At 39.2% G+C, this 16590-nt stretch overlaps 1 long non-coding RNA gene across 1 annotated transcript; it reads right to left on the bottom strand.

The window, feature by feature from the left end:
• Positions 1 to 10032: 10032 nt before the first annotated feature.
• Positions 10033 to 16358, bottom strand: LOC108634549. The gene is made up of 3 exons (XR_001917649.1): positions 15818 to 16358; positions 11602 to 11738; positions 10033 to 10144 (listed from the first exon to the last, which is right to left on the bottom strand). It is a non-coding gene; the product is annotated as an uncharacterized LOC108634549 (long non-coding RNA).
• Between the last annotated feature and the right edge of the window lie 232 nt (positions 16359 to 16590).

The following is a 16590-nucleotide window of genomic DNA, read 5'->3' as shown; positions in this document are numbered from 1 at the left end:
AGAATATAAAATCTGTCACTGTTTCACTTTTTTCTCAACTATTTGTCATGGATTGATGGGACCAGATGCCGTGATCTAAATTTTTTAAATATTGAGCTTGAAGGCAGCTTTTTCATTGTCCTCTTTTATCTTCACCAAGAGGCTCTTTGGTTCCTCTTTGCTTCCTGCCATTATAGTGGTGTCATCTGCACATCTGAGGTTATTGGTATTCTCCCAGCAATCTTGATTGCAGCTGCTATTTATCCACCCTGACATTTCCCACAATGTACTCTACATATAAGTTAAATAAGCAGAGTGACAATACACAGCCTTGAAGTACTCCTTTTCCAATTCTGAACCAGTCTCTTTTTCCATGTCCAGTTTTAAATGTTGCTTCTTGACCTGCATACAGATTTTCCAGGAGGCAGATTAGGTGTCTGGTATTCCCTTCTCTTAAAGAATTTCCCATAGTTTGTTGTGATTCACACAATCAAATGCTTTAGTGTAGTCAGAAAAGCAGATATTTTTCTGGAATTCCCTTGCTTTTTTTGAGTATACAATGGATGTTGAAAATTTGATCTCTGATTCTTCTGGCTTTTCTGAATTCAACTTGTACATCTGGAAGTTCTAAGTTCACATACTGTCAAAGCCTATCTTAAAGGATTTTGAGCATTATCTTGCTAACATAAAAATGAAAACAACTGTACAATAGTTTGAGCATTCTTTTACTTCAGTCGCTCCGTCGTGTCTGATCTTTGTGACCCCATGGACTGCAGCATGCCAGGCCTCCCTGTCTATCACCAGTTCCCAGAGTTTACCCAGACTCATGGCCATGGAGTTGGTGATGCCATCCAACCATCTTATCCTCTGTCATCCCCTTCTCCTCCCTCCTTCAATCTTTCCCAGCATCAGGGTCTTCTCCAATGAGTCAGTTCTTCCCATCAGGTGGCCAAAGAATTGGGAGTTTCAGCTTCAACATCAATCCTTCCAGTGAACACTCAGGACTGGTCTCCTTTAGGATGGACTGGTTGGATCTCCTTGCAGTCCAAGGGACTCTCAGTCTTCTTAAACACCACAGTTCAAAGCATCAGTTCTTCAGTGCTGAGCTTTCTTCACACTCCAACTCACATGACTACTGGAAAAATCATAGCCTTGACTAGATGGACCTTTGCTGGCAAAGTAATGTCTCTGCTTTTTAATATGATATCTAGATTCGTCATAACTTTCCTTCCAAGGAGCAAGCATCTTTAATTTCATGGCTGCGATCCCCATCTGCAGTGATTTTGGAGCCCCCAAAAATAAAGTCAGCCACCGTTTCCACTGTTTCCCCATGTATTTGCCATAAAGTGATGAGACCAGATGCCATGATCTTCATTTTCTGAATTTTGAGCTTTAAGCCGACTTTTTGACTCTCCTCTTTCACTTTCCTCACGAGGCTTTTTGGTTCTTCTTCACTTTCTGCCATAAGGGTGCTGTCATCTTCATATCTGAGATTATTGATATTTCTCCCAGCAATCTTGATTGCAGCTTGTGCTTCCTCCAGCCCAGCATTTCTCATGATGTACACTGCATAGAAGTTAAATAAGCAGGGTGACAATATGCAGCCTGGACGTATCCTTTTCCTATTTGGAAACAGTCTGTTCCATGTCCAGTTCTAGCTTTGATTCCTGACCTGCATACAGATTTCTGAGGAGGCAGGTCAGGCGGTCTGGTATTCCCATCTCTTTCAGAATTTTCCACAGTTTATTGTGATCCACACAGTCAAAGGCTTTGGCATAGTCAATAAAGCAGAAATAGATGTTTCTCTGGAATTTGCTTTTTTTTTTCCTATGATCCAGCAGATGTTGGCAATTTGATCTCTGGTTCCTCTGCCTTTTCTAAAACCAGCTTGAACATCTGGAAGTTCATGGGTCATGTATTGCTGAAGCCTGGCTTGGAGAATTTTGATCATCACTTTACTAGTTTGTGAGATGAGGGCAATTGTTGGTAGTTTCACATTCTTTGGGATTCCCTTTCTTTAGAATTGGAATGAGAATTCATGTTTTCCAGTCTGGCCACTGCTTAATTTTCTGAGTATATTGAGTATAGTACATTAAAAGCAGTATCTTTTACGATTTGAAATAGGTAAACTGGAATTCCACTAACCTTGTTCATACTAATGCTTCCTAAGGCCCATATGACTTCACACCCCAGAAAATCTGGCTATAGGGGAGAAACATACGATACTAATTATCAGATCATTAATGCTTTTCTTGAATAGTTATCCTATGTATTCTTGTCAGCTCTAGGAATCTCCTACTTCTGTTAGGTCCTTGTTGTTTCTGTACTTTATTGTGCTCATCTTTGCATGAAATATTCTCTTGCTATCTCTAAAGCTTCTTGAATAGACCTCTAGTCTTTCCTAGTCCATGATTTTTTTCTATTTCACTGTAGTGTTCATTTAAAACAGGCTTTCTTATCTCTCCTTGCTATTTTCTTGAAGTCTGCAATCAGTTATGTGTATCTTTCTGTTTCTTTCTTGCCTTTTGATTCTCTTTCCTCAGCTATTTGTAAGGCCTCCTCAGATGACCACGTTTCCTTCTTACATTTTTTTTTCCCTTCAGCATGGTTTTGTTCATTGCATTTTGTACAATATGTTGAACCTCTTTCCATAGTTCTTCAGGTGCCATGTTTACCAGATCTAACACTACAAATGTATTTGTCACTTCTACTGTATAATGATAATGGATTTGATTTAGTTCATATCTGAAGCTCCAGGTCTTGTTTTTTGTACATCTTTGGCTGCCAAGAATATAATCAATCTGATTTCAGTTTTAATTTTAGACAAAGGTTTATATCCAGTAATCTATCTTATTGTTTTTAAACAAGAAATTGACATTAATCAATTCTGAAGATCATTCTTAGAGAAAATCCCTCATCACTGGATTGTTGTTGCCATGTCCTGTCTTTGTAACCCGATGGACTGCAGCACTCCAGGCTTCTCTATTCCTCACCATCTCATTTCCACTGAAAGAGTGATGCCATCCAACCATCTCATCTTCTGTCCCACTCTTTTCCTTCTACCTTTAATCCTTCCCAGCATCAGGGTCTTTTCCAGTGAGTCAGCTGTTTGCATCAGATGGCCAAAGTATTGGAGCTTCAGCTTCAGCATCAATCCTTCCAAAGATTATTCTGGGTTTATTTCCTTTAAGATGACTGGTTTGATCTTCTTGCTGTGCAAGGGACTTTCAAGAGTCTTCTCCAACACCGCAGTTTGAAAGCATCAATTCTTTGGTGTTCTGCCTTCTTTGCTTTCCAGCACTCATATCTGCTTGACTATATGCACTATACTCATAGCCTTGACTATATGCACTGTTTTTGCTTTTTAAAACACTGTCTAGATTTGTCATAGCTTTTCTTTCAAGAAGCAGTTGTCTTCTAATGCCATGCCTGCAGTCACTGTCTTAGTGACATTAGAGCCTGAGAAGAGGAAATCTATCACAACTTCCACTTTTTCCCCTTTTATTTGCCATGAAGTGATGGGACCAGATACTGGATACCATGATCTTAATTTTCTGAATGTTGAATTTTAAGCCAGCTTTTTTACTTTCCCCCTTCACACTCTTCAAGAGACTGCTTAGTTCATCTTTGCTTTCTATCATTTGAGTTGTTTCATATTCATATGTGAAGCTGTTGATATTTCTCCCAGCAATCTTGATTCCAGTTTATAACTCATTGAGCCCCACATTTTGCATGATGTACTCTGCATATAATATAAATAAACAGGGTGACAATAAACAGCCTTCTCATAGTAATTTCTCAATTAGAAACCAGTCTGTTATGTCATGTTAGGTTTGAACCTTTGTGTCTTGACCCGCATATAGGTTTCTCAGGAGAAAGGTAAGATGGCCTGGTATTTCCATCTCTTTAAGCATTTTCCACTCTTTGTTATGACCCACACAGTCAACGGCATTAGCACAGTCAGTGAAACAGAGGTAGATATTTTTTAGAAATTCCCTTGCTTTCTCTGTGATCCAGAAAATGTTGGAAATTAGATCTCTGGTTCCCCTGCCTTTTCTAAACCCAGTTTGTACATCTGGACGTTCTCCATTAATATAATGCTGAAGCCTAACTTGAAGGATTTTGAGCATTATCTTACTAGTATAGGAAATGAGTGCAATTGTCTTGTGGTTTGAACATTCTTTAGTACTGCCCTTTTTGGGAACTGGAATGAGAACTGATCTTTTCCATTCCTCTGGCCATTGCTAGGTTTCCAGATTTGCTGACATATTGCATGCAGCACTTTAATAGCATCATCTTTTAGGATTTTAAATAGCTCTGCTAGATTCTATCACCTCCACTAGATTTATTGGTAGGAACACTTTCTAAGGCCCACTAAATGTCACACTCCAGAATGTCTGGCTCTGAATAAGAGACTATGCCATCATGGTTATCCAGGTCATTAAGATCTTTTTTATAGAGTTCTTCTGTGTATTCTTGCCGTCTCTTCTTGATCTCTTCTGCTTGTTCTAACATTCTAATGTTTTTCTCTGTTTCTTTGCATTGTTCACTTAGAAAGGCTTTCTTATCTCTTCTTGCTATTCTTTGGAACTCTGCATTCAGATGGATATATCTTTCCTTTCCTCGCTTGCCTTTCACTTTTCTTCTTTTCTGAGCTATTTGTAAAGCCTCCTCAGACAACCATTTTGCCTTTTTGTGTTTCTTTTTCTTGGGGATGCTTTTGATCACCGCCTCCTGCACAATGTTATGAACCTCTGTCCATAGTTCTTCAGGCACTCTGTCTGTCAGATCTAATCCCTTGAATCTGTTTGTCACTCCCTATATAATCATAAGGGATTTAATGCTTACTAAATGGCCTAGTGTTATTCCTACTTTCTTCAATTTAAGTCTGAATTTGGCAGTAAGGAGTTTATGATCTGAGCCACAGTCAGCCTCTGTTCTTGTTTTTGCTGACTGTATAGAACATCTCCATCTTCAGCTGCAAAGAATATAATCAATCTGGTTTCATTGTTGGCCATCTGATGATATCCCTGTGTAGAACTTTATGTTGTGTTGTTGAAAGAGGGTGTTTGCTATGACCAGTGAGTTCTCTTGAAGAAAACTTTGTTAGTCTTTGCCCTGCTTCACTTTGTTCTCCAAGGCCAAACTTGCCTGTTAACTCCTGATTTGGATGTCTCCTGACTTCCTCCTTCTGCATTCCAGTCCCCTATGATGAAAAGGACATCTTTTTTTAATTGTTACTTCTTGAAGATATTCATAGAACCGATCAGTTTTAGCTTCTTTGGCATTAGTGTTTAGGGTTAGACTTGGATTACTATGATTTTGAATGATTTGCCTTAGAAACAAACAGAGATCATTCTGTCATTTTTGAGACTGTGCCCAAGTATTACATTTCAGACTGTTGTTGACTGAGTGCCAGTCCATTTTTTTCTAAGGAATTCTTCCCCACAGTAGTAGATCTGAATTAAATTCACCCATTCCCATCCATTTTATTTCACTGATTCCTAAAATATCAATGTTTACTCTTGGCATTTCCTGCTTATATACATCTATTATACTGTATAGTATAGTATAGCTTGTATACAGCTAGTAGAGTGGCTTGCCATTTCCTTTGGTGGACCATGTTTTGTTAGAACTGTCCACTGCGATGCCTTCACGCAGCCCTACATGACCATGGCTCATAGCTCCACTGGATTATACAGCCCCTTTTCCAAGGCAGTGATCCACAAAGGGACTTTATTGGGGAAAATCTTAAAAAAGAGATCTGGAAATCTACCAAAATAAATATATTCTTTCACCAATTTTAAGCTGCTCCCCACATTTTGAATAATTAGATGACTCTAGTATGAAAGAGGCTATGAAAATATAGCTTAATGATATTTTATATTTTAGACTAGTGTTTGAAAGTTTCAGACTGATATTAATTACAGAAGCCCATAATAAATGATCTTACTTTGTTCTCTCAGAATTATAACAAATTGAATATGTATTCAGTATTCACAAAATCAGTACAACTTTTGAGTTACAAAGAATCAGGAAGTGATACAAGCAAAATGGCAGAGTAAACATCATCAAAGTCTCATTTATCCATAAAAACAACAAGAAGAACACAGAATTGTCAAAATCAATTCTGACAGGACTCTAGAAACCTGTTACACTCAGGAATTAAGAAAAATATATGAAGAAAGAGACAACTTGAAAATACTACAGAAGCTTTGTACTATCTTACATGCCCTTTACCCACCCATTCGATGGCACATTGGTAGTTTTAAGGTGGCAGCAGCTGAGTTCTTAGTGTAGGACCCTGATCTGATTCTGGAAGGAGGAATGCAGAACTTGTTTGTAAATTATTGTCTATATTTGTTGTAAATTGTAGGTTATCTGAGGAACTGATGGAGGGCAATCATCTTTGTTTCATGTGGGTTAATGGGGGAGGGCCCTAGGCAAAAACAATATAAAGCAAGTGCAGGTTACTTAGGAGAAAGTATGACCTATAGCTCACTACTAGGAAGGAAAACCTACAGAAGATTTCTTTGGAAATTAGGACTCTTGCAAAAATGGAAGAGAATAGAACATTTCTTAACTCACATTATGAAGCCAGCCTATTCTGATCCAAACCAGATAAAGACATCACAAGAGAAGGACAAAGATAAAAACAACAAAACTAAGTATTTGTTGTCCCATGAATACATCAATTACTACAGACCAGGTTAGCACTGAAACCTATAAAAACAGCAATTAGGAAGCTGGAACAACAAAGTAAACAAGAAAAAGCTGGATTCAAATGGTAGGGATAGGAAATTCCATGGTATCTTTGCTTACCCGTACCCAGCAAAACTAGAAACAGTAGGATGGAAGCCAACCAATTGCTGGCTCCTGCCTTGGAGAGAGAGAGAGAAAAAAAAAAAAAAAAAGAAAAAAAAGGATGAAACTTCCCTGCAACATCCTGACTTAAATAGGGCTGCCCAAGGGAATGGTATCTATTTCACAGCACTTGGAATGATGATGAGAATAATAAAACTTGGATATCAGGCTGGAAGTTACTGAAAGTAGTGCTAAGTGCCAGAGTTTGTGAAGGAGCTTCATGGGACACTGCAAATTCCATGAATGCCTGGAGACCAGAGGTTACATGCAAAAACAAACAAACAAAAGAAAACAACCAGAACTTCAATACAGAACTGCAGGTAAAACTTCCTGAGGAAACTAAAACAGTTAAAATCAGCAATGCATATGTGGTTTCAATAACTGTACCATTTATTTTGTTTATTTTTCCAACTTGCATGCCTCTCTGTAGTATTTCCTAAGGCGAGGTATAGTTAATGAACTCCCTTGCTTTTGGTATTCTGTGTTAATTTCTTCCTCATTTACAAAAATTGTGTTGTTAGATATGGAATTGATACTGAGCCATTACACCCATTAACTGGTTAAGAGTCAGTTCATGAAAAGTAAAGAGAGAAGGCTTTTCATCAGATGCCAAGTTTTGAACAAAAGATTACAAAGTATGTCAAGAGATAGGAAAACATGGCAAAGTCAAAGCAACAAAATACATTTCCAGAAACTGGCCAAAGGAAACAGAGTGCTTTGTCTTAAACGTGATAGACTTTAAAACAACTGTCTTAAATATGCTTGGAGACCTAAAAGAGAACACAGATGAGTAAAGAACTGATGAAATGATCTACAACAAAATGAGAATATCAACAGACACATAAAATTGATAGAAGAATATAAAAAATAAATATTGGGTCTGAAAATACAAGTGAGTTGAAAAATTTACTTCTCTGTTCAAGTGCAGCTTAAACAGCTGAAGAATCAGACCTGAGGACAACACATTTGAAGTTACATGGGCAATGTCATCAACCCAACCAACGTATCATAGGGGTCTCAAGAAAAAGAGAGAAAGAAAGCAGGAGAGAGTCTTTTTTAAGAATAGTGACCAAATTTCTCAAAATCTGAGAGCAGACATGGCTGTGCAAATAACAAGACAAACACATAACTATACTCAAAAACGAGGACAAAGAATATTATATTCAGTGAGGAAATGTGGCTTTTCCCATCAAGAAGTTTCTGTAAGATTACCAGTGGACTTTTTTCAGCAGAAATTGTGGATGAGAAGGCAATATGATGATATATTTAAAGGGTTCAAGAAAAATTTGTTCATCATGATTCCGTAACTAACAACACAGTTTTTGTAAATGAGGCAGAAATTAATACAGAACACCAAAAACAAGGGCATTCATTATGCTACACCTCACCTTAGGAAATACTACAGAGAAGCATACAAGTTGAAACAAACAAACGAAATAAATACTGAAGTCAGTAACTTGAAGTCATATGAAAATAGTGAGCTGTCCATTAGGGAAAATACGAAAATGAATGTATTTTGTAATATCTGTATTATAGTGAGTTTGTATAATTTTGATAACTTCATGATAACTGTTGGCGTTTTAATTGATTTTAAGTGTATAAATTCCACTTATAATGTATTTTAAAGAGATAAAACAAAACATTAAAAACAACTGAGAAATCTGTATTAATGGACAAACAGTGAATAGTCAACCAAACACATGAAACAGGAAAAATGAAGTGAGGAACAAAAATACTGTAAGGCATACAAAAATAAATAACAAAATGGCAACAATAAACAAGAGATACAGACTGGCAAAATAGACTGAAAAAACAAAACAGGCCTGACTTGTGCTGTCTACAAAAAACTCATCTTACATCTGACAATCTAAACAGGGTCAATGTGGAAGGACTGAAAAAGATATTCCATGCAAAGAATAACTGTAAGACAATAGGAATGGCTATAAGAATATAAGAAAAATAGACTCTAAGTAAAAAACTCTCACAAGGAGCAAAAAACAAACAAACAAACAAACAAAACCCAAAACCATTCAATATTTATATATATTGACATAATGAGAAAGGAAGATACAACAACTATAAGTATGTATGGACCAAACAGTGTGTTATGCCCGCAGTCCAAGTCCCCACAGCTGAGAGAACAAGACATCCACGGCAATGCAAATGCAAAAAGGGAATTTATTACTAGCTCAAGTCAGGGCCCTGGCTACATCCAACACAGTGGAATAAGGCCAGAGCCCCGAGCCCCATATTACAGTAGTATTTATAGGTTTAGGACAAAGACAGGGAATTGGTGAGACTGGATTGGTTACAAGGGTTTCTTTGCATCTACTAATTGGCTAGATTTTCACATGCGTGGGCTTTCTTAGGAGATTTCTATCCCCATTCTGACTGGCACAGACCAGGCTACAGGGAGCATACTGATTGGTCGAGTTCTGGTGCCAGCGGAGGATGATCTCAGCTCCTCCTTGGCAATAACTCAGCCCCTCTGTAAAGGAGACTTAGGCCTACCTTGGCCCCCTGAAGCCTGTCATGGCGCCTGTTTGGTCCTAACAAGTGCTCCTAAATACATGCAGCAAACACTGACAGAATGAAGAAAGAAACAGTCCTATTATGATGGGAGAACACTTCAAGATCCTGCATTCAACAATGGTTAAAGCAATCAGGTTAAAGATCAATTAGTAGATTCAAGGCTTAAAATAAACACTCTAGGCCATTAGGCTATTCTTCATTACAGAATATTATGTTAGATTACCAAAAAACCGTCTTATATTAAAATGTCAAAATCATGCAACATAATGTTTCCTATCAAAATGAATCAAAACTAAAATCAACAGCAGAAGAAAATAAAAATAATCCTAAAAATACAGGAATTAAGGGACAGCCTCTTAAACAGCTAGCAAATCAAATGGGAAATCACAAGTTTAGTAGTCTCTCAGTTGTGCCCAACTCTTTGTGACCCCATGAACCACAGCACGCCAGGCCACCATGTTCCTCACCAACTCCTGAAGTTTCCCCAAACTCATGTCTGTTGAGTTGGTGATGCCATCCAGCCATCTCATCCTCTGTCATCTCCTTCTCCTCCTGCCCTCAATGTTTCCCAGCATCAAGGTCTATTCAAATGAGTCAGCTGTTTGCATCAGGTGGCCAAAGTATTGGAGTTTCAGCTTCAACATCAGTCCTTCCAATGAACACTTAGGACTGATCTCCTTTAGAATGGACGGTTGGATCTTCTTGCAGTCCAGGGGGCTCTCAAGAGTCTCCTCCACCACCACAGATTACAGGAGAAACTAAAAAATATCTTGAAAAAGTAAAAATACAACATTAAGAAAACTTATGGGTTGTAATAAAAAGAATACCAACATTCAAATTAATAGCTGTAAATATTTTTATGAAAGAAAAATGGAAATTAAAAAACCTCCAATCTAAATATACTTTAAAGAACAAAGAAAAGAACAAACTTAAAGTCATAATTGAGTGTATGGAGAAAATATAAAAGGTAGACTCAGAGGAGAAAATACTTCCAAGTGTTCTGTTAGGTCAGTATTTTGCTAATTCCACAGCAAACAGAGAACAGAAAATCAATGAAATCAAGAGTTGGTTCTTTTACAAGATCAACACTGACAAATATTTGCCTATACTGATTAAGAAAAAATAAAAAAAGATTCAAATAACTAAAATCAGAATTGAAAAGGACATTACACAACTGTTAATCAGAAATGAAAAAGCACTGTAAAAGAACAGTATGAATAAATTGTCAACAAATTGGATAATGAAGTGAGATGGATATATTCCTTGAAACACACAATCTGTTAATACTGAATCCTAAAGAAAAAAAAATTGAACAGAGGTAGCTAGTAAGAAGACAAAATCAGTAGTCTAAACTTCCCAGCTGAGATAAGTCAAGTACCTGCTGTCTTCACTGGTAAGTTCAACTGAAAATTAAATAAAAGTATTCCTCAAACTCTTCAAAAAAATTGAGGAGGAGAAAATATTTCCAAAAGCAGTCTGTAGGTCAGTATTTCATTAATACCAAAGAGACAATACTATAAAAAATTACAGACCATTATCCTTGCAAATACTGACTTTGAAATCCTTGACAAATACTTTCAAACATAATTCAACAGCAAATTACAATAGTCCCTTTTCTGAAGCTTTGTTTTCTGCACCTTCAGTTACCTGTGGACAACCACAGTTCAAATATAATTAAATGAAAAATTCCCAAAATAAGTAATTCACAATTTTCTAATTACACGCAACTTTGAGCAGTGAGCCAATGAATTCTGGGGATATCCAATGTGGGACCTAATCATTCCTTTATTCAGTTTGGCCACATTCACACTTACTAGATAGTGAAAATATGAACTACTTTTAAGTGAAATGCCATTATTCCATGGTCAAAGTCTTCAGTATCTACACTAAGAAAAAAATATTTTTTCTTAAGTGAATATACAGCAATGGACACAGTTTTTGAAGTAGTCTGCCTACTATAATTTAAATTGTTATTGCTTTCTGGAGTGCTAAAAACAAGCAAAAGAATAGAAACTTACTGATACATCATCTTCAAAATATATAACCTATAGATAACTGTGTTGATGCGAATGAACATATATTACACTAAGTAAATAACCTGGACCTGAATACTCCATGGGAAGTATGCTTCTGTGTAGTATATGAAACTATGAGAATGATAACTATGACTTTTCTAAAAAGAGCAAAACATGTTAGTCCTGCTAATGAAAACCAATAGCAGCTTACCTCTTGCAGTAGATATGCCAGGTCAACTGCTTGTAGGACATTTTTCTTCGATTTCCTGAACTTCCTCTCTGCAAAAGAAACTCATCCAAAATAAAATAAGCCTCCTCAAAATTAGAGATGGCATCAAATTCACATACCTGAAAAGAATAATAATGATTATATTTATAATTATATTTAAACTAAAGGAGGCAAACAAATGGTTATCCAATATCAGGTGGTGAATAAAATCTAAGAAGGGTAAATCAACCTTAACTCTTTGTTAAAAATAGCATTACATTACTAATAAGTCATTGATTTAATACATTTCATTTTCAAAACAAGTACCTAAAAACACAATGCTTATAAAGTAAATGTCATGTCTGACTCTGTGACCCCATGTACTGTAGACCGCCAGACTGCTCTGTCCATGGGGATTCTCCAGGCAACAATGCTGGAGTGAGGATGCTAGAGTAGGGAAGAATGCTTTTCCAGGGGATCTTCCAAACCCAGAGATTGAACCTAGGGCTTCACATTGCAGGTGGATTCTTTACTGTCTGAGCCATCAGAGAAGCCCCAAATTGCAGGAGTGGGTAGCCTATCCCTTCTCCAGGGAGTCTTCCCAACTTAGGAATTGAATCAGGGTTTCCTCCATTGCAGCCAGATTCTATACCAGCTGAGTTACCAGGGAAGCCCATAAAAAAGAGGAATAAATCTTCCTAACAGGAAATTTTGAAAAGCATCAGTTCAGTTCAGTCTCTCAATCGTGTCTGACTCTTTGCAACCCCATGGACTGTGGCACACCAGGCCTCCCTGTCCATCACCAACTCCAAGAGTTTACTCAAACTCATGTCCATTGAATCAGTGATGCCATCTAAACATCTTACCTCTATCATCCCCTTCTCCTCCCACCTTCAATCTTTCCCAGCATCAGAGTCTTTTCCAGTGAATCAGCTCTTCACATCAGGTGGCCAGTGTATTGTAGTTTCAGCTTGAACATCAGTCCTTCTGATGAATATTCAGGACTGGTTTCTTTTAGGATGGACTGGTTGGATCTCCTTGCAGTCCAAGGGACTCCCAGAGTCTTCCCCAAGAAGTTCAAATGCATTAATTCTTCACCGCTCAGCTTTCTTTATGGTCCAACTCTCATATCCATACATGACTACTGGAAAAATCATAGCTTTGACTGGATGGACCTTTGTTGGCAAATTTTCTTTCTAGGTTGATCATAGCTTTTCTTCCAAGGAGCAAGTGTCTTTTAATTTCATGGCTACAGGCATCTTCTGCAGTGATTTGGAGCCCCTCAAAATAAAGTCTGTCACTGTTTCCACTGTTCCCCCATCTATTAGCCATGAAGTGGTGGGACCAGATGCCAGGATCTTCATTTTCTCCATGTTGAGTTTTAAGCCAGTTTTTTTTCACTCTCCTCTTACACTTTCATCAAGAGGCTGTTCAGTTCCTCTTCACTTCTGCAATAAGGGTGCTGTTTTCTGCCTATCTGAAGTTATTGATATTTTCTCTTGTCAGTCTTGATTCCAGCTTGTGCTTCATCCAGCTCAGCGTTTCTCATGATGTACTCTGTATATAAATTAAATAAGCAGGGTGACAACATACAGCCTTGATGTACTACTTTCCCAATTTGTTTCATGTCTGTTTCTAACTGTTGCTTCTTGCCCTGCATACTGATTTCTCAGGAGGCATATAAGGTGATCTGGTATTCCCATCTCTTTAAGAATTTTCCACAGTTTATTGTGATCCACAGAGTCAAAGGCTTTGGCATAGTCAATAAAGCAGAAATGGATGTTTATCTGGAGCTCTCTTGCTTTTTCAGTGATCTAGGGGATGTTGGCAATTTGATCTCTGATTCCTCTGCCTTTTCTAAATCCAGCTTATACATCTGGAAGTTCTTGGTTCATGTGCTGTTGAAGCCTGGCTTGGAGAAGTTTGAGTATTACTTTACTAGCATGTGAGATGAGTGCAATTGTGTGGTAGTTTGAACATTCTCTGGCATTGCCTTTCTTTGGGATTGGAATAAAAACTGACCTTTTCCAGTCCTGTGTCCACTGCTGAGTTTTCAAATTTGCTGGTATATTGAGTTGCAGCACATTAATATAATCTTTTAGGATCTGAAATAACTCAGCAGTAATTCCATCACCTCCACTAGCTTTGTTCCTAGTGATGCTTCCTAAGGCCTACTTGGCTTCTGACTCCAGGGTGTCTGGCTCTGTTAGCGGAAGCACACTGATTGAAACCGCCCACCCTGGCCAGGCACCATAGTAAACATTTGCATGAGTTTTTTATGACAGGAGATCCTGATAAGGAATATGGAACTAATATGCTACCACCAACTGGAAGAATTCAGGAAAGGTCAAAAGGAGACACTGGTTGTCTGTCTACTTCCCCGAATCCCTCTCGCTATTATCCATCTTGGCTGAGCAATGTGTGCGCCACCAGGAAAGACCCTGAATTAGAATGATTGGCCAAAGACCACCCGGAAACTAATCCCTTCACCAAGAAACCCGAGACTGCGACCCACGCAGCAGAGCAGTTCTGTTAGGTTCCCTTACCGTACTGCTCTCCACCCGGGTGCCCTTTCCCAATAAAATTTCTTGCTTTGTCAGCACATGTGTCTCCTCAGACAATTCATTTCCTAGTGTTAGACAAGAGCCCAGTTTCAGGCCCTGGAATGGGTCCTCCTTCTTGCAACAGCTCTAGGTGAGTGATCACACCATTGTGGTTATCTGGGTCATGAATGTCTTTTTTGTACAGGTCTTCCATGTATTCTTGCTATCTTTTAAAAATCTCTTCTTAATTACAATTTTAAATTTACAAATATTATTTAATGATAAAATTTAAGTATTCTTTTTAAAAAAAACTTAGGTTTCTCATAACTATATGCTGCTGCTAAGTTGCTTCAGTCGTGTTCGACTCTGTGTGACTCCATAGATAGCAGCCCATCCAGCTCCCCCACCCCTGGGATTCTCTAGGCAAGAACACTGGAGTGGGTTACCATTTCCTTCTCCAATGCATGAAAGTGAAAAGTGAAAGTGAAGTCACTCACTTCTCTCTGACTCTTAGTGACCTCATGGACCACAACCCACCAGGCTCCTCCATCCATGGGATTCTCCAGGCAAGAGTACTGGGGTGGGGTGCCATTGCCTTCTCTGTCATAACTATATAAAAGTTTCTTTAAATGTGGTATTGCCAGCAAACCTTTAGCCTAACATTTGTATTCATCAGATTACCTTATATTTGAACAAGGGGAGGAAAGATTTACAACTTACATAGACTGAAATGAGTCCTAAACCTGTAGAGTCACAAAGAAATTGCCGCAGTTATTAGAACAATCCAAAAATATTAACAGGATACTTGGAAATGTTATGATTTGACAATTTAGCTTTATTAAAATTGCCTTAAGGATGTTAATTGTATCTCACTTAAAACGATTAAGCGGCAGAAAATACGCTTTTTTTTTGGTTTGAAGTGCTGCACAGCATGTGTTTTGAAAGAGTTGGTAAAAAGTATAGGAGCCAAGATGCAAATGAAAGCAGTTAGCAGAATTTGGAAAAGAAGAGATTCCGAATTTCTAGATATTAAGATGCTGCAACCAGCAAGGTATCAAAAAAACCAGGAAAAGAGAAATGTGGAAGGGCATGGAGAGGGAAGAAGAATGAAGGGGGAAGGGAGAAAGGTGGTGTGTGTTAGTCACTCGGTAGTGTCCCATTCTTTGCCACCCTATGGACTTTAGCCCACCAGGCTCCTCTGTCTTGCCTATTCTCCAGGCAAGAATACTGGAGTGGGTTGCCCCAAGGGGTGTTCTCCGTGGAGGGATCGATCCTGTGTCTCCTGCATTGCAGGTGGATTCTTTACTGTCTGAGCCACCTGGGAGGAGATGGGAAAGGGGGAGGATTCAGATTTGCTTAGGCAAAGTAGGATATGGAACTAAGCACAGCAGAGTTCTGTATTCACCGAGACCCACAACAGACAAACTTTATAGGAGGAATAGTTTACTTTCTGTAACATAAATTTTTTACTTGCATGGAAGTTTCGCTACTGTAAGGAATATTTATCCCAACAATCCGATTTTGTTGCAAATGTCAACGCACCTCAATTCCTGGAGATTGGTATTAAAAATAACGGGCTCAGCCGCGCAGCGGCCAGGGTTCAGGGCCAGATTTCCTTGGTCAGACCTTGGCTGATGCCTGCCCGCCGCCCCATGGGGCCTCACTCCATCACTTACCTATGGAGCCTAATCGTCGTGGCAGGGAAATAGCGGGGCAGACAGTGGCCAAAAGTCCTCCCGCCCCCAAATGCCTGGTGAAACTTAAGGCGATTCTCAAACCACAGGTGCCACGGGGCTGTCGCACCCCGGGGTGCGGCGCAGAATGGAAAGGTGTGCGGACACGAAGAGAAGTGAGTTTCGGGCCGTGGTGCCCCAGTGGCGGGATGGCTGGCAGGCGTGGGGGGTGGGGTCGTCCCAGTGCTCGCGGGGCAGTGTCGGGCTAGGGCGACCGTCCCTCGTTGTTCTCCGTTCTCTGTGCTTCAGCTCTCTTCCCAGGACTTAACCGCTGTCTGAGGCTTGGGGACGGCAGGACTCGGCGGACAGAGGGTCTGAAGGGAAGCCCCTGTCTCGAGAGTGTTATGCACCGAGCCCGTATCTCCGAACCGACCGAGAGAAAGCAAGTCCTCCACAGTAATGCAAAAAGGCAGGAAGGGAGTTTATTTCTAGCGCGCTAGGGTCCGAGTCTCATCCGACACAGCGGAATCCGACAGGGACCCCTAATAAAGGGATATGGCGGTTTATATACAGTCAGTTCTTTGTCTCAGTTACAGGAGTAGCTGGCGTTACATGATTGGCTAGACAGGATGAGTGCATGTCCTGTCTCTTTCTGGTTGGTGTGTACGGGAAGTCTTCTAATTTGGTCAAGGATTGCTGTTTTTTCTTCCCAGCTAACAGGAAATATGACTCAGGTCCCTGGTGCTATGCACCTCACCGAGCTGTCCGGCCTGCCT

This window comes from Capra hircus, unplaced genomic scaffold (assembly GCF_001704415.2).
Source record: "Capra hircus breed San Clemente unplaced genomic scaffold, ASM170441v1, whole genome shotgun sequence".
Taxonomy (NCBI): Eukaryota; Metazoa; Chordata; class Mammalia; order Artiodactyla; family Bovidae; genus Capra; species Capra hircus.
This window is presented reverse-complemented; position numbering and strand designations above follow the sequence as displayed.